The sequence below is a fragment of the Ochotona curzoniae genome, unplaced genomic scaffold (assembly GCF_017591425.1).
Source record: "Ochotona curzoniae isolate NIBS_2020 unplaced genomic scaffold, NIBS_Ocur_1.0 contig_1071, whole genome shotgun sequence".
NCBI lineage: Eukaryota > Metazoa > Chordata > Mammalia > Lagomorpha > Ochotonidae > Ochotona > Ochotona curzoniae.
Window position 1 is genome coordinate 8,653,135 of NW_024464939.1, and position 22,028 is coordinate 8,675,162.

Below are 22,028 nucleotides of genomic sequence, written 5' to 3' on the forward strand. Positions count from 1 at the left end.
TCAAATTATTAAAAATATTTTGATCTGTGAATAGGACATTATAGACAAAACAACTTTCTTTCATTTTTTTAGGTTCCCTTCTTTTATCACTTGAAAGACAGAATGACAGAAAGAGAGAGAGGGAGAGAGGGGAAATCTTCTATTCACTGGTTCACTCTGCCTAGGCCCACATCAAGCCAACAGTGTGGAACTTCATGCAAGTTTCTTGCATAGATGGAAGGAAAGCAAGCACTTGCTCATCATTCACTGCCTCGCAGGATGTATTGACAGGAAGCAGGATGAGAAGAAGAGCAATTGGAACTCAAACCAGCACTGTGAAAACAGATGATGGCTTCCGTGTCAGCAGCTGTAGCTGCTATACCACCATACCCAGCTCAGTTAAAACGGTTCCTCCAACTTACACTAACATGGTCAATGTGTTTATAAACTCAACAACAGTAATTTGTCCTTTCTACCTTTACACTTCTTTAATTTTCTTCCCCCCGTTGTATCATTATAACTGACATATAAATAGTGTAGGATTTTATAGAGTACAATGTAATGTTTTATATAGTGTACATCGTGAAATGATTCTCACAATCAACTTCATTAGCATATCCATCATCTCAAATATTTCTCTTTGGAGAGGATAAATCTAGTGATGATATAAACAAAGTTAAAGTATAGACCGCAGTACAGTATACTAACTGTGGGCTTACCGTCAACATACTATACATTAGCTTTCCAGAGCTGATTTAACTGCATATGTAGAGTTTGGTACCCTTGGATCAACATCCTTCCATTTACTCACCTTCCCTGTTAGCCCCTCATCATTTATTCTCTGCTTCTACGTTTTTTGGATCCCACATGAGTCTGGTTATGCATTGTCTTTCTGTACCTCTCTTACGTCACTGAACAAGTCATCTGAGTTCATCCAATTTGTCTCAAATGACAGAACTTCCTTCTATCAGTCAGAATTGTATTCCATTGTCCATAGAGGTCGAAGTTGCCTCCTAATCTTGGCTGTTTTTAATAACGCTGAAGGCAACACGGGAATGCAATTATCTCTGCTATTCCTTTTTTTTTTTTAAAGACACTCTATTAGATTGTTTTCCGTGATGGGTGTACCAACTTACACTCTCTCAGCAAGGGTTCCCTAATTCTCCACATCTTCACCAATACTTGCTATTGGTTATCTTTTTAACAAGTGTGACTTAAAACCTCACTGTGGTTTGAATTTGCATTTCCCCAACACTGAGTATTGTTAAACACCCATTCCTAAACTACCAGTAATGTGTATATCTTCTTTGGAGAAACTTCTGTTCAGAACTGGGGTTTTCTTCAGGACAATCTTCCCCTCAGCTTGCACAGAGGTGCACAGCTTTCCAATTTCCTCATAATTCTCGTCCCTTTGACCCACTGATGATCTGCATTCTTTAGGATGAAATGCAATGCCACAGAATCTTCTTTATCCACTATCTCATTTCAATGGCCACACACTATTTTCCTTAAGTGCATTGCTGACTACTCCTCCAACCAAACACCAATTACTCTAATTACCAACACTCTAAACTTCTCACTTGAAAAAAAAAAGAATTCATATTGCTCCTTAGTTCAATTTACGTTCCCCTTTGTTCAACCCCCAACCATACATTTTCACTCAAATTAGTTTCCAGTGTCTCATGAAATATTTACACTTTCTAATAAGAAAACATATAGGTTTCCAGTGACTGAGTAAATGGCATTTTCCAAGATTAGGTCACATAACTTTTGATACCCTGAAGAAAGGTGGAGTTACCTGCTGATCACCCCCCCACACACACACCCTTATGCCATAGCCATTTGATCTGGTTCCGGGCAGAACTACACACTCCTTGAAAGCCATGACTGTGATACATGCCATTAACACTGTGCACAGTGCTCAGAATAGTTGACACTTTCTATAGGTTGAATTGTGTCCCACGAAAAGTCATAGGTCAAAATCCTAACCTCAGTACTTCAGAACAGATCTGACTTTTGAAGACAGGGCTTTGAAAAAGAGGCAATAAAGGTAAAATGATTGCATATGGGGAGGGGGTCCTAATCTGCAATGTCTAGTGTCCTGATACAAAATCAGACATGTGAGATGCATGCCCACAGAGAAAAGACCAGATGAGGCCACATGGCAAAACGTGGCCAGCTACAAGCAGAAAAACAGAGACTTCAGAAGACCCAAAGTTGCCCACATCTTGATCTTGCTCTTCCTTCCAGAACAAGAAGTAAGCGCTTTGCTGGTTAAGCTCGCCGGTCTGTCACATTTTAATATGGCAGCCCTGGTAAGATCCACAATAATCAGCATTCATTTGCAGAATTATTTCTGTCCTTTGCATATTTAGGATTTTAAGCGGGCTTCGCGAAGACAGATTACTTGAAATCCTGGGTTCCTCTTTGCTCCTTTTTTACTGCTAACTTCGGTTGCTAGAAAGTCTAGAGATGAAGAAAGGCTTTAAACTAACAGGCAAAACCACAACAGCAAACATCACAGTGCCTGGGCTCGATCACTGGGTCCACCTTCCCTCCAGGACAAACCCTGGGAGGCAATTGTAATGGTTCAAGCAATCAAGATCCTGAGCTCATGGGAAATGTGTATCGTAAGCTCCTAACTCCAGAGACTGTGGTCACTTAGGAAGGGAGCCATTGGCTTAACATTTTCTCTCCGTTTCTATCATTATGACTATCCCTTTCCTCAATAAACACAAAAGCACTATTATTAGCACCCTGATCCAAATACATATTCAATGTATTCCTTCAGGTGACTTACTCCTTCATTTAGCATGCCTCGGTTGGAGGTGAAGGGACATTGTAAAGCCAAACCTTCCAGGGAGACAAGGGCAGCGGTTTCCTCTTTCAGGAACTTACACACATGTTGGAGGGGAATTGTGCAAGATATTCAGGTTATACTGTTTTCTAGATCACTGCTTAACTCCTGCAGAAAAGATTCACGCATGCCATTTCAAACCACATGATCTTCCATCCTTGAGTCACTTATTTTACTCTGCAAGTCGGAAGACCATAAGAGGAGTGCGATCACTTACGAATTTATGCTGTCTCTTTGGCTGGGTTAAATCTAGCCACTAAGCATTCAGTAACTTAAGGGGAAGGACAGTTCCTGCGGCCAATGAAGCCAGGAGCCCAGAACTCTACCCACCTTCCCAACTTAGGTGGCAGAAAGAGAAGTACTGAGACCAGCATCTGCTATCTTGAAAAGTGCACATTAGCGGGAAACTGAATCCCCAAAACATGTGGGACTCTCAGACACTCCCATAAACAAAGCATTCATCGCCAACAGTCTTAACTGCTGCCCTGCAAGCCCTCCCCTGTGTGTTAAGGTTAGCAATAGTGAATTTTCTCTTTCCTTACTGAAGAGATATTTCAGAGCAGATTCTTTTTGCAAATTAATATAGTAATGAAACACACGGCAAGCACAGAATAGGATACACTTGGGGATTCACCAAATCTCTAAAAAGGAGTAGCGTATAAGAGTGGTACCTTTGGGAACATAATATGATAATAAAACAAATTTGTTCAAACAAAAATGAAACATAAATAGATTAACACAAAGCAAAGTGACTTAATTTAGTTAATACTGATATTGATTTGTAATAGAAAAAGTATATGTGCGGAACAAGCAGGTAGTTACCTCCTATACAGCTACAATACAACATAAATATTTAACTCAGCATGTGTATAATCTTTGTGAAGAAGAAAAAAACATTATTTTCCAACCTCTAAGATAGAAAATTGTTGATTTAAACTTGTCAATATTCTTCCAGATAGTTTAATCAAAACCGGGAAAATTTGTGTGTGTGTGTGTGTGTTCTTTGTCATGATTTTTCCAACTAGAGTTCTACATGTCCAAAGATGATTCTGAGTCGGTCCAGTTCTTCTGGGGGACTACAGGAATATGTGTCTCTATGAACTATTTTGTGTTCTTATTTTTATGCTCAGAATTCCTAAACTACAAGAATGTTTCAAAAGTGATTCATCTCGGATGCTTACTTTTGAAATTTTAAGCAATTCACACAGAATTCACAGGTTTCCAAAATAACACCTAAGTATATTCATATATATATTCACTGAGCGAGTATGATATACACTGAGTGATGCATATATGTGTGTGTACATTTTGTATTTATGTATCCACATGTTTACTTAACAAACAGAATTCATTTTTACCAAAGTTTCCTGAATCTCTAAGCACAAAGATAACTGCTTTCACAGATTTCCCCTGAAAACTGTGAGCTCACTGACAGGAGCACATTGTTTGACTCAATCTTTCTATCAGAGTCTGACACCTTATCATGTGTCCATGAGGAAATGAAGGAATAACTTAACAGCTAGGTAACTGAATCACGCAGTTTTAATTTTTAAGATATATAATCTAGAAAGACCTAAACTTGTAGGAGTGTCTGAGCCCAATTCCTGGATATTGTTTTTGTTTGATTATTATTTCCAACTAATTACAAACCAGTAGTTCACAGAATATAATAAAAATAAAACACTCAAATAACAAAGAAGAAAACACAAAAAGACAGAAAAAAAATGGGCATGGGATGCTTATCTAAAGATTTCTATGAAATTCTCAATTTTGTGTCACAAATAGCAACTGACCAGCCATAGGTTACACTCAGAGTAACATCACGTTTTTCTATCACCATGAATAATATTATGGAAGAAAACCTTGCTTAGCTTGCAACAGGATAAAGGAAACAAAAAAATTGAAGGATCCTTTGAAGATTAGGATAACCTGCTAATTCTGTGACTTTCCGAACTTCTGCAATAAATCATCACACCCCCCCCAAAAAAAAAAAATAGGACATAAAATGGTGGAACACCAAATGGCTCTTTTCAGCAATCTTTAATCACCTTGGCAACTCTAAGGCTCAAAGGCAGATCTGCAGGAAGTACCTGTCTTTGCCAGAAATGATTCACAGTACCAGGCTCTCTCCTGGTGAAAAGCAAGAAACCCAAATTATCTGAGTGAGAAATGGGAAATGTTGGAAGTCTACTTTTCGTTTCCGCTTATTTCTTGTTGAACATAATGAACGTTTTGCTGTTGTGTTGCTGAAAATAATTTACAGTTACAGCAAGCACTGACAGCTCTACCCCATTCTTCTGTAAAACTATTTCTGTTTTATTTTCAAGTATTTTCATCTATGACTGGTACATAACAAAAAGTTATAATTTACACTCAAAAGCTAATGCACACATACGTGGTAAAAATATTGAGACATCAATGTAACATTTTAAATGTAAATTTTAAAAGAAGAATGTTGGAAATTTCTGTGTTAAATGTTTGAAGTGTCAGGCCTAGACCAAAAAAGATCTCTCTCTCTCTCTCTCTCTCTCTCTCTCTCTCTCACACACACACACACACACACACACACACACAGTAAAATGTATTCTCACAGCAAAAAGTTCTAGCTTTTAGGTATTAAAATCATCCTGAAAGTAACATGAAAATTGCCCCAAAAGACATCAGCACTTCACTTGATAATTCTACATGATTTCATGTTGTAAATTATCTCTAAGTACATGGAATCTAGACAGTACTGTCAATATTAAATAGACAAATCTGTTTATTCAACTTTGCAGTAAGGGTCAAGTTTGTGGTTCCACCAAAACATAGCTAAAAGTGTGTAATTCAACTACTAGTGCATGTGATATGCAAGACCAAAATAAAACTAGCAGGAAACACCACTATTCATGAATTAAAATAGAAATAAAAGGAGATAAAAGAATCCACCAAAATATTCATAGCTTCATTTGGTAAAGTACACTATCAGAATGGAATGGTACATAACTAATAAATCCCACCCCTCTTGGAAGGTAGCTGTTAAAATTATACTCCCATTGTTAACATGATGTCCCGAACGTACACTCAAGCAGTTGTATTCCAACAGTCACATGCAAAACCACTTTGAAGGACCTGAACAGAGAAGGGCGATGCTGTGCTCAGCTTCAACAACTCAACAATGAGACAACGGCGCCAATATTTAATGTTTATATTTCCCCATCAAACTGATGGAGATTCAAAAATGTTCATCAAAGAGACTAAAATCACTTTAATCCCAAAGAATAAACAATTAGCTAATAATCTTTTAAATGTTTTTTCCAATAAGGTCATGGTCACTCCAACATTTAAAAATTGACGTGTCTTTATTCACTACACATCGTGTCATATTTTGCAGCTGGAACTACACAGGAAAATTCATCCTCTGATTTAATAAAAAATAAGATTCCACCTTAACTTTAACTTTTTATAAAATTTATCAGTGTTTATCTTTTCTGCACATTCAGCTTCATTCTTATACATTACGCAATACTTCCAGAAATATAGAATGATAAAAATTAATTTTAAGAATATGTCTTGAATACATAAATTAATAGAGTCACAAAATAATAGGAGAATTATGTATTTCACGTTTAATGCAAACAGTGAACTCACATACTGGAATCTGTAAGAGTAAATGCCATTGGGAAATGAAAACTAGAACTTTGGCTTTATTCCTTTCATAAGTAGCAATAAATCATTTTTAAAATCTCTTTATGCTATAAACTGTTCTCAAATATAACACAAAACTGTCAAGATATACTCCTAACAGGGCATATTTACAGTAACAAAACATTAATTTTGATTTGTTGAAAATGCAATTTGCCCAAACTGAAAAAGTTATCTTACATTTTTAATTAATTCCTAATTGTATTTAATGTTTAAGAAATTGATTAGTGCATTAGATTATCAGACTTACAGTAAATGCATGATAATTACTACAGCACAGTTCTTATCAATTCTCATGATAATGTGCTATTAATAAAAAAAAAAAAAAAGATTTAATGCAGTTCATAGAAACAACGCTCAGAATATTATGTTAAATGAAACATTATGCTAAAAAAAACTCAGACACCCCAAAATGATACTGCTATAAAAGTTAGAATGAAAATAATTAGAAAAAAAAGTAGTAGTTTGTTTTAATTTGTATCCTAAGGATATCTAGTATGTTAAATCATTTATCATAATAAATATAGGAAGAAGCACACAAAACTTGTATTAAGTACTTTATGATTCAAACTAAGCTTAAAATATCTAAAGCACTCAGAGTAGATGGCTACCTTTCAAGGCACATGGTAACCAGTCTTTCCCTGTCACTCACCAGGTGAGCAGCCTTGGTGAGTCACCTCACCTCTGAGATCATTGACTGCTCAAAAACAAAGCAAGGACCATAGAGTAAACTGTATGTGAAAATGCTTTGTGACTGGAACTTTGGCTCCCCATCCTCCCTTGCAATGGCCGTCAGGGTCGCTCCCGAGCCCCCAAAATCAGATCAGATAGACAGAGAGACACTAATAAGAAAAGCTTAGACTAGAAAAAGTCAGCTTGGATTCTCATATACCTCACTTGGTGGAACACAAAGATCAGTTACTCCTCACTAAGGTATTGAAGCTTTCTCTGCACACCTCTCCTAAAACTGTTCTGCTCCTCGATCATTAACATGTGCCTTGTTAGAGTTACAAGCCTGTGTGGACTACCCTAAAATTCATGTAGTTCAGTAAAAATCACACTCGTATACTGTAAGCTGCTAAATATAAATATGACGAAAAAAGACAAAACAGCTGAATAACACTCTATAACCATTTTAAGGTTTACAGCACTTGGCTATATATAAACTAAAATTGAGATGTCAAATGAAGTAGTTACAGGATGTGGTTAAGAACTTGCATTTTCTAACACATTGGTCACTCAGTATCATGTCAATTGACTTCACAATGTTGTTAATTTCTGAAACTAAGCTTTTAACCAATACATAATAAATGTATATGTCATTTCATATATTAAATATATCATTTTGTTTTAAAGGTAGTGAATCATTCTGCTGAATCATGTATATTACTGACCAAAAATGCAGGGACCTAATGCCACTGGTACAAATTTTGCTTATATGAAAATGCTATCCATTCTTTAAAGTTGCATTATTTCTTTACCTACAAGGCCAAATAAATGAACACACTGGAGAACCAGATTGGGTAAAAGTGCCTATCTTGTTGCTAAAGAACAATAATATCAAGACAAATTGAATAATTCTACAATCAACTCATATTTTAGGATCATTTTTTGGTCAAAAAAATGAATTGTAATGGACTTCAATTTAGATTGGTAAAAAAAAAAAAAACCTGAAAACTAAAATTGAAACGAGCATACAGCATTTTAGAAATCTATCTTGAGATAGGTTTGCTTCACTAAGCATAATGATTTCTACTTATACTCATTTTGTTGCAAAAGACAGGATTTTATTCTTTTTCTGAATAAATAGTATTCAATAAAAAAAGACAAGCAGCACAATTTCTCTGATATTTGGCAATAAAGAGAATACAAATAAGATATAGCCAAGTGGGGCTGGCACGATGGGATGCAGGCTAATCCTCTCCCTGCTAGCGCCAGCATTCCACATGGGTAGCATTTATGTCCAGGTTGTTCCAGTTCTGGTCCAGCTCTCTGCTTGTCGCACAGAAGGAAGAGGATGACCTAAGTCCGGAGCTCCCCACTTTTGTGGGGGACTGGGAGGACGCACCTGGCGGCCAGCTTCAGATCAGTTCAGCTCTGGTTACTGCGGCCATTCACGAAGTGACTCCGCAGATCAGAGACCTTCTGTACCTGGGTAAAATCTGCCTTTCATGTAAAAATAAATATTTCAAAAAATAATGTGCAGAAATGAAATGGAAATCTTCTGATGTCACTTTTAAGCCCTGTTAATACTTCTGTGGAACTTTTGTGGCCTTCCTTTTTTGAATTCCTACCTGCTGAATGCTATGGTTAGTAGGACATTATGCCTATGATAATTGAGTGTAATCAATGATGTCACAAAAATTAATGGAAATAAAAACCTGGAGGGAAAGGGGGGAGCGACAGAGGGAGAAAGGAAGGAAGTGTGGTACTCTTCTTAGTTCTATCTCTAGGGAGCACACACAGTCTGTTCTCTTTAATTAATAAAATATAAGGTATCCAAAAAAAGCCCATAAACCCAAATTAGATACACACAAAAAAATTCTATGTTGGCAATTTCTGATAAGAATTAAGATATCAAAAAGAACTTTAAAATGACAAAGTCTTGAAACATTTTGGAGCTCTAAGAACTACACGAGATTACGCATTAAGCAAATGAGCTCTGTAAGTGTAGCAACTTTTGTACTAAGGGAATAAAATAGAAACTAGCTTTCACATTTTTAATACAAAATGTGGAATGGTTTTGAAAACTGTTGCTCTGATTCCAGGCTACAATAATATTTTGAAACAGTTCAGTGCCACAAAACATACTATAAAAATTAATTTCATCTGCTTCATTTTACTTTCTAAACTATGTCCTTAAAAACCACAAATGAAGGACCCTACGCGGTAGCCTAGCAGCTAAAGTCCTCACCTTGAATGCCCCGGGATCTCATATGAATACTGGTTCTAATCCCGGCAGCTCCACTTCCCATCCAGTTCCCTGCCCTATGGACCGGGAAAGCAGTTGAGGAGGGCCCAAAGCCTTGGGACCCTGCCCCCATGTGAGAGAGCTAGAAAAAGTTCCTGGCTCCTGGCTTCAGATCGGCACAGCTCTGGCTGTATGGGAAAGTGAATTATCAGACAGAAGATTTTCCTCTCCATCTCTCCTCTTCTCTGTATATCTGACTTTACGATTAAAAAAAAAAAAAAAAAAAAAAACCACCTCATGTATGTAGAGAGCAGGCTTCTTCCATAGCAGCTGTTCCTTGGGATGCCCTGGGCCTTTCCCGAGTGCCTGGCTGCCAGTCCTGGCTTGGCTCCCAACTCCAGCCTCTCGCTAATGCCCATGCTGGGAGGCAGCACCCCACGGTCCAAGTACCTCGGATCTGTACGTGGGAGATGTGACGGGGTGCTGGGATCCTGACTCCAGTCTCGCCCAGCCCTGCCTGTTTTGGATAGTTATGGAGTAAACCAATAGGTGAAGACCTCTCTCTGTCTCCATCATCTCCAACTCCTCTGTCTCTGTCACCTCTACTTCATCTCTATCTCTGCCAACATACAAAATAAAGAGTTTCTTTTAAAATCAAAATATGCATGTTGTCTGCTTGCATGACTTGCCTCACACTCTGATCCCCAGAACGTCTTGCCTTTGCTGCTACAGTGTCGCTCCGACAATTTTTCCTCTTTTACAATTCCTTTTGTCTCCTTTACGCTTAGAATTCCACCAGTGGCAGGACAAAGGGTTTGACATAAAAAGATTGCAAACAAGAGGCTCAAAAGTGAAATAAAACACAAATGTTTCCATACCATGAGTTCAAACAAATCTACTACAGACTTTAATACGACTTTATCGTTTGCTATTTCAGCTGCAAAACCAGTCGTTTATGAACTCATTGTATAACTTGATAGTACTTCACGTTTTCAACTAAGACACTTCTTTCATTAGAAATTTTGAGTAATCTGAATGTACTACAAACAAAACCTCATAACGACAAAATCAGGATGAAATTTTTCAGCATAAAATCGTATATGAATTTTAAAAACCCAATACAACATATTTACGCAGATTGACTCTGACTCTATTTTATGTTTCCGAAATTCGCTTTTCATCCTCAAATATTCTTTCCAGGTTGCTCATGCTAGATCTTTTTGTTACCATTGTTCTTTGCCCCTGCTTCTTTCCACACATCTCCTCTACCAGCTCTCACATGGTCCCTGTCTGTCCACCTGAGACGGAAAGCGATACTATCACAGCATTACAAATTTTCCAAAGAACAACAATCATTTAAATTCTCCTTCATTCCCGTAACTTCATGCCCTGTTACTTTTCACACGCATCATTTCCTCCCCCAGTGCGCATTGTCAGTTCATGAGGGAATATCTAATGCCATTTATTTTGTTTTTGAGCATTAAAAAAAAAAAAATCCTAAAACACAGTGACAGACATAACAGACCCTAAGAGAATCTAGCTGAATAAACACCCAAATTCAAAATCTCATCCATTATGCCCGAGAACAAACATTCTTGCAGGCTTTGAAAAGAGAGATCAGAATCAGAAACTATTGCAGCACACTTTTTAAAGCAAGCTTCCGTGCCTCCTAAGGGAAGCTATTGTGAGGACATTAATTATGTGACTGTGTCATTTTATTAGACAAATGTCACTGACCTATTGATGTACAAATCAAGACATCTCCTTTTCTCTAACTTTAAACAAGGTAAAATGGTGTGCATCCAAGTTGCAGAGCCAAAGTTCCTGAATTCAGGTATTTGCTCAGCCATTAATGGCACTAAGACGTTTGGCAAGTCACCTGTCTGATCTTTGCTCTTCTTTGAGATACTGCTATCTAGGAAAATAACAAATTCTCACAGCACAGTTTAAAGACGAGGCTCAATACTACTTAGCACTTTGATGTCAGACTATTCTAGAACAGTTGATCAAATGTGAAATGCAATGTGGCCGCAGCAGTAATAGAAGATGCAAGGCCCCTGCCTGTCTACCTGCTATCTATATTCTGGATTAAAAGAAGTTTGTTCAGAAATACAAAATGCACTGATAAATACTCTATAGCCTTCTCGGTAGCCTGAGTCACCTACGGTTACATTTATAAAGGCGTTACATTAGTGGTCCCTTGGTTCTGATCTATGAATTTCTTCTAAAGGTCTGCATTGCCATATTCATGCAGAATTTATTTCTGTGCCAGCTGAAAATTCTACTAAAAATCAAGTAAGATAAATGCACACATTAAATATCTATAGTATGCTTCACAGTGTTCCAAAGAAAGGACTTCGGAGGTCACAGATGGAAAAAAAACTTTTTCAAGTTAGTTAATTGTAAGCTTCCAGAAAAGTCATAAATACTGTTAACAGATTTATAGCTTTCTTTTCAACTTTTTCCCTATCATCAAGCTTTGAATCTGTTGTAAGTCTTTTCCTAAGTTGTGCCTTTAATGGCTGGCTACATCTCACAAAATCTTAGCTTCTCACCAGCAAGCCTGCTCTTCGTTAGCTGCATGCCTTAGCACGCCGGGGAGTTTGCTAATTGTTGGACCATGTCCAACTTCTAAAACCTGACAATACAGTATTCTTGACACTCTCCATTCTTGAACCGCTCTTTCTATTAAAAATAGTGAATCCTCTATTACCTCGCATCCTGACCAGGTTTTCCAGTCTCATGCATTCTTACTCTACGCTCACTCTAGATTTACTTAAATATTTTCCACAGCACAGTCAGTAGCTGAATACAGTCATCTTTTTGTTACATACAGGCTAACCTCTTCATTTGGATAAACCTTACTAGAGAATTTGATACGACTGTATCCATTCCAGTGGCTATAAATGTTAAAGTCACAAGTTCCACATTATGACTGCTCAGGTTCACACAAACCTCGTGGTTACCTCCTGTTTTATTTCCTAAACTCTTATTCCTAGATCAACATATCACCTTGCTCAGATGTATCTGAGAAGGCTAAAGTCACCATTAGAAGGTAAACCGCCTGCAGGCAGCCTCCTCATTAGTAGTATTTATCACCCCATTCTCTCCACGCATTATACCACTAACAGAAAATAATAAATTAATGAACACTTACTTTACGGAAATATACAAATTTTCTTTTTAAGATAATATCATCTTTTTCTGCCAATACCGATCACATCAATCTTCCTAGAAGATTTTCAACCTGTTCCCAAAAAATCATTAGTCATCTGCTTCTTTTAACATACATCTTTTTCTCAAAAACAGTTTACTTTTTAGCTTTCGGTATGAAACCATAATAAAATGTACAGAATGGTTAAAGCATAATGAAACCAATATAAACAGCCCATGGATTCAGAATTGGTTAGCAAGCAAGGATGTTGTCCTCTCTCTCCTGTCCTTCTTCCCTTCCTCTCCCCCTCCTTGTCTAAACCATTTATTTCATTAGCAATTACAAATAATTATATAACTGTACAAATTTCCTGCATGTAGTTCGTATTTCTCATGTGTGACCCCTCCTGAATACAGGTTCCTCCAGAAAGGCAGTCTGACCATCTAATTAATTCTATCATTGTCTGTGGGTGATTGCTGCCTGGAGAGTGTGGCCCAAAGCTTCTCAACCCCTCCCCCCCCCCATGGCCTGAGGCACAGCTTTCAGAGTGTGACCCCAGACAAAGCTAGAAGGTCAAGGGGAGTGTGTCACCGGGAAGTGACCTCTGACATGACCAGAAGGTCTAGGAAAACAGCCAATTACAGTGTCTGGTGGGCGTGGGGTCGGCGGGAAGGCTCTCCCCTGCCCTCCACCTTCCTTACCCTGTGAACTCTGTAACCTGTGCACAATACAGGGACATTCCTCACCAGCTTGTCTCCGTGGTTCTTCGCGGAAGAGCAGGTTGCCTCACCCTTGGTGACACAGGCCTGCTGGCGGGCCTAAAGCCCCTGAATTGTCATGTTAATGGTTTTGTTTGGTTGGTTGGTTGGTTGGTTTTGTTTTTGTTTTTTCCTTTCGTATGTACAGTATCACTGTGGACTCTTGATTTTTTTATTTGACATTTTATAGCATATTACAGTGTCTCTTGGTCTCAAACTGACTCAGATCTGCCAACTGGAATGCCCTTGATGTTGGCTCTTCTTCACACTGAAGCAGCCTAGTTTGTGTCTGAGTATTTCCTTACTTTCTGGCACAGCAAGATATTCCAGGTGCATCACGGATATTTTTGTGCCCAAATCCAAATTCAGCCAAGCCTCTAAAGATTTCTGGTTCCCCTAAGAGGGGAATGATGCAGAGATAACATGATTTCTGCACTGGGTACGCTCACTGCACAGGGAGAGGTGTTGGGCTGAAGCCTTTTCAGTGGGCAGAATAGTAATCACATTTGTTCCCAAAAACTTTACACTCTTCCTTAGCATTTGATATACTGGCCTTCTGCATTTTCTTCTAGGAATATCCCTGCATATCCTTCATATTATTTCTGTATGTAAATTAAAGTCCATTTATATAGTTCTATACTGATTTTTCTTCTGGCATTATATCACATACATACAAACCAGTGTATACATTTATTTTTCTTTAAACACACACACACACACACACATTTTCCTGAGCTTTAGTGGCTCCGAATGTACTTACATTTATTTTTCTGCATTTCACTCTTTTTTACTCAAAAAATATATGGAGAGATGTTTCCCAACTTCTTCTTGGGAATCAAAAATTTTTGTCTTTATTTTTCTTAAACATTATTTATTTTACTTGAAAGAGTTACACAGAGAATGGGTTCACACCCAAGTGGCCATAATATCCAAAGCTGGGCTGGTCTGACACTGGGAACCAGCAGCTTCCTCCAGGTCTTCCACAAGGGTGCAAGGACTTGGGCTATGTTCCACTATGCTTCCAGGTCAGCAGCAGGGAATTGGTTTGGAAATGGAGCAGCTAGGACTGGAACCAGCACCCACTGGAATGATGGCATCCCTGGTGGAATGTCAACCTGCAGCAGGAGCCCCCCTCCTGCAGTCTTAATGTAGATGATTCTGTAAAATCTCCTTACTGGCTCTAATGTGTTTCCTGGCTCCAGACATCAATCTCAGTTACACATTTGTCATTTTATACAGAAACAAATGACATAACTTCAAATTAGTGCTCTCCCCATAACTGACACGTTCTCAAGATTCAGCCAAATCAGATTCTTCTCCAAATACTATTTTCTATTGTTTTGTTTGCTACTGTTAGTTTTTAAGATATCCAGGCTTCTGAATTAAATTCACAAATGTTAATATTTGCCCTCTAAACCCGCTGCTTTTGTGGACTTCTAGGTTTATTAACAAATGTCTTTGAAAATCTAGTTTGTTTTGTTCATTTGCACTACTTTTAATGTGTGTAGATTTCCCCTTTTCTACCAGAAATAGTCACATTTCTAGTTCCAAAGAAACTTTTTAATAATGGAAGACTTTGATATCTTGAGAGGCCATTAAATACAGTATCTTAAAATATCTTTCAGTTATATACTTTATGTTAACAAACAGACAAAGGGAACTTGAAAAACATCATGTCCAAATCTGCGAAACAGTGAAAATGTGAGATGGAGAAGATGTTAACGCTGTGATGTTGGCAGACAGAGGAGACACCTATATTTATAGACTCGCTGTGTTATGAAAGAATTAGCCATTTGGTTTTCCTTGTGTGATAGACTAATTTACACAACTTGTTTTAAAAAGCTTCAAGAACAGAGATGGAATTTTGCACACAGCAAATATTGAATTCTGTTTCAGGAATCCCTGAAAAGTCCATGCAGAGACAGAGAAACATCTACTTTGTCTGACCCAAGCACCATCACGACTAAATATGTTTTCTATATCAGGAAAAAGAGACAGAAGAATCATCTCTACAAACGAGGCGTCCCAGTACAAACCAAGCAACATGAGGAGCCTGTGCAGATCCCACAAGCCACTTCTTCCAGCATCACTGGTTCAGCTCTCAGCTTCGTCTTACATGTGAAACGGTGTCACCAATTCCCAACAGAGAACAAACGGAAGTGCATTCATCTGGCACATCTATAAGTGTTAGACCTTTTCTCTACAGGTCTGGATTGGATTTTAAAAAATTTTAAAAAACAAAAAATAACAGACTTTCCTTACTCCCACTTCTCAACAATTTCCAAACTGACTTGCAAATATATTGCTCCTGTTACAATGCAGCATATGGCTGTGGAAATGTGTATAAACATCTCTGAACACAGATTACATATAAATGTAATTAATTTCCACTGCTATATTTTCCAAGGAGGAAATGTCACCTGTGGCATGTTAAAGCAAGTCAAAATAATACTAAGCATGTTACATGGAATTCTTATGAGATGTATTTAATTTATGCACATAAAACTTAAGTGTTTCATTAGCGTGAGGGTACAGCGGTACATTCCAATGCGTATTTCAGAAAATCAAGACGGAATACCTATAATCTCATTCATAATTCTACTAACCCAACAGGTGACTTGCAGTGGTGACCCAGCTGGGCATTTTCAAGAACTGTCGGAAAGACATCTACGCTACACACATTCCCCCACTGTCAGTGGTACAGTCAGAAAATGCTACACAGGCTCTCAGTTTTTAGCAGATGATATATTTTTATGGCTAAGAATATGAAAAGATGCCTTCATAAATGTGTGTGTAGACTTCTGTATTGTATCTCCACACTATGGCTACCTGATATGCATTAAGAAAAAAATGCCACACTACTACATAATTGGCTATGACCACATGAAGATACATGTTAAGAAACAATTGTTAATCATTAATGATGGAAAGTTTTCCTCGCATAGACCACATAGTCAAGGTAGAGCTCCAACCTTCCTTTCATTATAATATTCCAGACTGGGAGGAGCAAGTGTTTACCCCATTGGTTAGGCTGCTCGTGTACCACAACAGAAATGCCTTGGTTCGATTCCGGTCCCCAGTTCCCAACTCCGGTCCCCAGCTCCCTGTGATGGGAGGCATGAGTGATGGTTCAAACATCTGGACTTGTGCTAGGCACCCAGCAGACATGGATTGCACTCCCAGCTCCTGGCGTGTGTGCTCAGCTCAGCCCATAAACTGCAGGTGCTAGAGAGTTGAAGCAACACACGGCAGCTGTCTATCTTTATATCTACTTACATGCCTCTCAAATAATAATAATAATAAAATTAAGAGACTGAGATAGAAATCATATAGCTGATCCAAACATTTAGCATTTTTAACAATACTCACATCTTACTATGCCCGAAAAAGTTTCAAAAAATTGAATAGTTTGATTTGACATTATGTTGATCTGTTTCTCACAATTAGATAATGTCTAAGGCAAGCCCATAATGCAGTAATTAATTCTGTTTACTTCACTGTTCTTTCTCCCACCAGGAAACCATCTTCCGTAAACAAACAGATAAAAACATTTATACAATTATGTCGATTCGATTCGAGTGATCAGCTGCTTTAAAAAAATACTCTTTCCCATAAGAAACCAGTAGGCGGTGCTAACTCTAAGATGTTAACTCCAACCATCTTAAACCCCAGAAAACATAAAACCAGGCAGCCAGTTTCAAGCGTTGTAAAATTCCACTGTAATTACACAGGGCAGTTAGGACAAAGTGAATATCATGGATTCCCGTTAAATATAAGTATATGACACACAGAATGACAAAAGCAAATGTAAATATGAGATGAACAAAATTTCTTTGGTCTTCACTCACAAAGTTTAAAGTGCAATTAGCTCTCTGCTTCTATATTAAAATTATGAGAATATTTGGTCCTATTGTTACTTAAAACTCATTTGAAAACATCATGCAAGACATTAGAGCTTTGCCCCAACTTTTGATACACAGTGGACTGATCTTATTGTAGCAACTGCCTCACTTAATGAAAATTCAGTGTTGAGCACACTCTGGTGATATTTCTCTCTCTCTCTCTCTCTCTCTCTCTCTCTCTCTTTCTCTTCCTGTGTATTAAAAGAACTGAAAGACAATGCACACAACTTACAAAAATCATACATTTTCAAAATAAGACCTTTTCTACTTAGACACATCGTTAGAGTTCTTAGGAGCAAATAAGATGGCAAATAACTTTTTAAAATGTTTAATGTTGAACCATGTGAAAGAGTATGTGAACGTTTAGCCAAGCTCTCCCTCCACAAAACAAGGAAATCCAAATTTAAGACTACATGACATCATGCTGGCCTCAAACCTTGACCTAAGTCCTTGAAGATATCCAGTGGCCACCGTGACCAAAAACAGCACATCACCAGACTGCCTTTACAGAGGAAAGCTAGGCTGCATACAAAAAGAGCTCATTATATGCAACTTCAAAGACCTCTGAGACCACGGAACAGAATGTGAATTTCTAAAAAGCACACTCTTCTAGAAATCACAACTAAATTTCAGTCCTCTACACACCAATGACCCTTTGCACTCCTTCCACCACAAAGAGTAAAAACATAAGGGTGAAAACTTCATTTCTCAAACTGAGATCACAGCTTTCGTGAAATATCTCCCACACAACGTATTGAGAGCATTGAAAACAATTCTGAGCACTTCCATACACTGGAGTTAGTCTTAACATCTATGGACAACGGACAAGAAAACTCAATCTGAGAAGTAAAAAGTCATTTAAATTACTTTATGCTTTTTTAGAAGAATTCAAAAATAAACAGAGGATAAACTTAAGCTGGGACTCCTTATTTAAGGGAGGAGGGGAGAAAATCAAAGCTTCAAAACCCATTCATTTAGGTAATAGTCACTCTGGATTTAAAGTATAAGTTTACTGAACGTATCCTGACAGCACATTGTTCCGCAAATTCTGTCACCGTGAGAAACATAGAAAGGCCATTTCATTGCCAACTGGTAGCGTCGCTGAAAAGTAATGCTAGACCGCACTGAAAACAAGTGACAGAACTCTCAACAAATATCGAACACATCCAACACAGAATACTTCAAGACCACCAACACACTGACCTGTATGCCACCATCACCAACTTCTCACCTCCAATGATTCCCAGTTCTCAAGACCACTATCAGGTGGCTTAAAAGAGGAGGAGGGGATCGCCTTATAAAACCTTAAACACGATTTTGTTTCTTGAGGTGAACTCTTATTAATGCAAAGGAGCAGTTTCACCCTCAATGTGAAACCCAAGTGATCCTCATTCCATTGAGTCCTGTTGCCATCTCCTCCAAGTCGCCAGAGCAAGCACTTCAAACCCACGCAACAGGACAAGCGAAAGCAAAGATGCAACAGAACCGCCAAGCCCTTCTTCTCAAGCGGCAAACCAGGCTGGGAAAGATCTACCGCGTTGTTTACTCATCGCGAAGAGGAGGAGCAGGAGTTGAGCAGGCAAGGGCGGAGGCCATCCTCACAGTTCCGGAAACGTCTGGAGCTCCGGCCCGCGTGGCCAGGAGCCAGCCGCGCGGAGCCTTGCCGGGCCGGGCTGCTCCGCCTGCCTCCCGCCGGGACCACCGCGCTCGGAGGAGTCGCCCGGCCCACCCGACGGCCAGCACCCACCGCCGGCCGCTGCTCGCCAAGTGACCCTCGGAGAACTTACCCGCGGGCACCGCGTTCCCGGCCGGCACCGCCCGCTGCGCCCACGCCTCCCGCCGCGCGGATGACCCGGGCGCAGTCAGACGGGGGAACTGTATTTTGCGCACAACCGAGGAAAAAAAAAAAAATCCCGAGGCCGTGAAGGGACTTTGATGCTCCGAGGTTCCCGGTGCGGATTTCCCCACCGCGGGCTCAGACACTGCCCGGAGACGCGCGGACACACACAGACACACACGACACGCACACCAACATTTCTTGGCCAGGACCAGCGCTGTCATTGCACACCCGGGAGACGCCTCCGAGGGGACCAAGTACCTGCTCTCTGCGAGCTGCTCAGCTGTTCACTTCATCCTCCGTTGACAAGGAAACCAAACCGCACTTCATTTTTTTTTTTTTTTCAGAAAAACCTTCCACTGCCATCATTTGAAAATTGATTTACGGAGAGGGGAGAGGGAGGAAGAAGGGATAATATAGATATCAGGATATCTATCTTAAAATTATCTCTTTTTTTTTTGGAAAAAAAAAAGTCACCTGTGCAAAAGTCACAGTTAATTTAAAGGAGGAAAAAATACAGTGCTTGGTTTAAAAAGCATCCCAGTCACCAGCTGCAAGAAAAGTTTCATGTTATCAACGGGGTATCAAAAACGGGAGGGGGGGAAAAAAACGGATATGTTCTCACCGGCTTCCAAAAAAGGGCACAAAAATATAAAATTAGCGTCTTTGCTCAGTGGTTTGCATCAAGATTACAAGAGCACAAACTTGTAAACATTGCCGTGAAATCCCACCTATACAAAAATGTTAGCAGAAAAAGAGTACGCCAAAAAGAAAAAGGAGTTAGAAACATGCTTTTCCTCATTTTTAACCATGGGGGAAAAAATAAACACCATACTTTTCATCGCTTTTTTTCCATAAAACCAGTTGCATATTGTGCTGGACTTGGGAGTCGCTCCCCGTGGGCACAGTCGCCGCGGACTCCTGGACACAGCTCCTCGTCTACTGACCGATCGCATGCTAGAAAAACTTGGGTTCAGGAAAAGGCTCAAAACCATGCTCCTCCAGCTTTCCCAAATATAAACAATAATCAAAGAAGTGGAAAAAAAAAGAAAGAAGAAAAAAAAAAAAGAAAAAGAACAAAAACAAAAACAAAAAAAGGGGGACCAAAAAAAAAAAAGGAGAACAAGAATGCCAATGAGAAGGTACTCACCGAGCGGGAGTAAAAGGTTGGAATAAAAATGAGATTTAGTATAAAATACAGTATGGCGGTGGAAGAAGGAATGAAGCGCGTTTTTTTCTCTCAGTCTCTGCCTCAGGCACTGACACGTGACTCGGAGCCAGGCTGACTTGCAGGCGAGCGGGGAAGCTCCGGGGCTGCGATGGGGAGGGAGAAGCCCCAAAGTCCGGCAGGCGAGACGGCGGCTGCGAGCGGCGGCTGCGAGCGGCTCCCGGCGAGGCTCTGCGCCGTGCGCCCGGACGAGCAGGTGCCCCTCACGCTGAGGCTGAGCGCACGCACACACGCACACGCAAGACGGGCAGGGCGCCGGCGAGAGGGGGAGCGGTGCGGGGCTGGGCCGGAGGCGCGCAGCTGCCGCTCCCGCCGCTGCTGCCGCCGCTCCTGCTCCTGCTCCCGCCGCTCCCGCCGCTGCTGCTCCTGCTCCCGGCAGCTCCTGCTCCTGCTCCCGCAGCTCCTGCTCCTGCTCCCCGGCTGCTCGGCTGCTGCTCCCCCGCCGGCGCCACCCGCCTCCGCCGCGGGCAGAGTGGGAAGGAAGCCCCCAGTGCAGGTGCACAACTTGCCCGCTCACCTCAAAGTTGTTGCTGGCCACTTCTCTGTGGATTCATCTCGGTGTCATCTCCGGGGAGTTACCTCGGGGGAGAGCTCCCACCCCTCGCCTCTCTGGAAGTTTGACTGTCCAAGCCCAGTTTAGCTCCTAGCTTCTTGGCTTCCTGGTTTCCCGTGTCTCGTGCCTCCCTCGCTCTCTCCCCACCTTGATCCGTGTCTCTCCCGTCAGCAAGACACTGGAGTAGGGGTGTGTGTGTGTGTGTTTCGGGGGGAGGGGTGTCACAGACAGAACCACAATCTTTACCGCCATCCAAGCAACGCGGCTTCTTTTTTTTTGGGGGGGGGGAGGCAGGGGGTCTTCGTGGAGGGATGGTTGTTTGCAGTTTGAAAGAACAAGATCTTTAATAAAGGAAACCCCGTGTTTTTTTTTTTTTCCAGGTTGCACAGCAGGTGCAGGTGGGGGCGTGGGTGCCGTTCATTTATTCCTTCTCGGACTAGGCATTGTTTGTTTTGTCTGCGTGTGCGCGCGTGCTTCCCAGCTGGTCTGGAAGGCTCCGCGGGGCCGTGCTCCATGGCGGAGACTCCTGCCTGACTTGTTCAAGTTGTTGGTTCTAGCTGGAAGTCAAAGCGAAGGGGCAAGGAAAACAAGTGAGTCCATTGTGTGAGTGCTCGCCGGGATGGAGCAAGCCCTGGGCAGTCGAGAGGGGGAGACGTGCTCCCACGGTGGAGAGGCGGCCGCAGCACGCGCGGCCCAGGTGGCTGAGCGGTGGAGGCTGAAGGTGAGGCTGAGAGGGAGGGGTTTCTCCACCCAGCAGCTGGCTCAGGATGCCTTTCGCCAGAACAAAGATGCCAGCAGCCAATCATCGGATGCGTTGGGCTTCTTCTGTTGCTGCCTGTTGAAGAATCAGCTTACTGAGCGCTAGAACGCTTCAGTTCGACCATTGCCCTGTGCTGCTCGGAAGCCGGACTGTGTGGAAATAATTAGCATCTCTGTGTGTGCGCGCGCGGATGAACAATTAACACAGTTCTTCAGTTCACAGATCCCTGCTCCCGATCTCTATCTCACTGTTTCCAGTGCTGACATTTAAGATAAAATGCTTCCATCAGAGATGATCTAACCCGGATAAATTCTGAAAATTAAGTACACATCCATTACAGAGAGAGCTCCAATAGCAAATATGTTTCTCAAACATTCTGGTCAGAATTCATTGGCTAAATAAAGT

The 22,028-nt window shown here is 40.5% G+C and overlaps 1 protein-coding gene across 15 annotated transcripts in view; it reads right to left on the reverse strand.

Moving 5' to 3' along the window:
- Positions 1–20,536, reverse strand: part of RALYL (RALY RNA binding protein like) — a 632,446-nt gene extending 611,910 nt beyond the window's left edge. For 6 of the 15 annotated variants that reach the window (XM_040993900.1, XM_040993924.1, XM_040993863.1 and 3 more), the window contains exon 1: positions 20,233–20,467. The gene's annotated coding sequence lies outside the window, so the exon portion shown is untranslated. Of the gene's footprint in view, positions 1–19,343 lie in introns of all 15 variants that reach the window. The other 9 variants (XM_040993872.1, XM_040993917.1, XM_040993819.1 and 6 more) reach the window with 4 other exon arrangements.
- Positions 20,537–22,028: the final 1,492 nt, after the last annotated feature.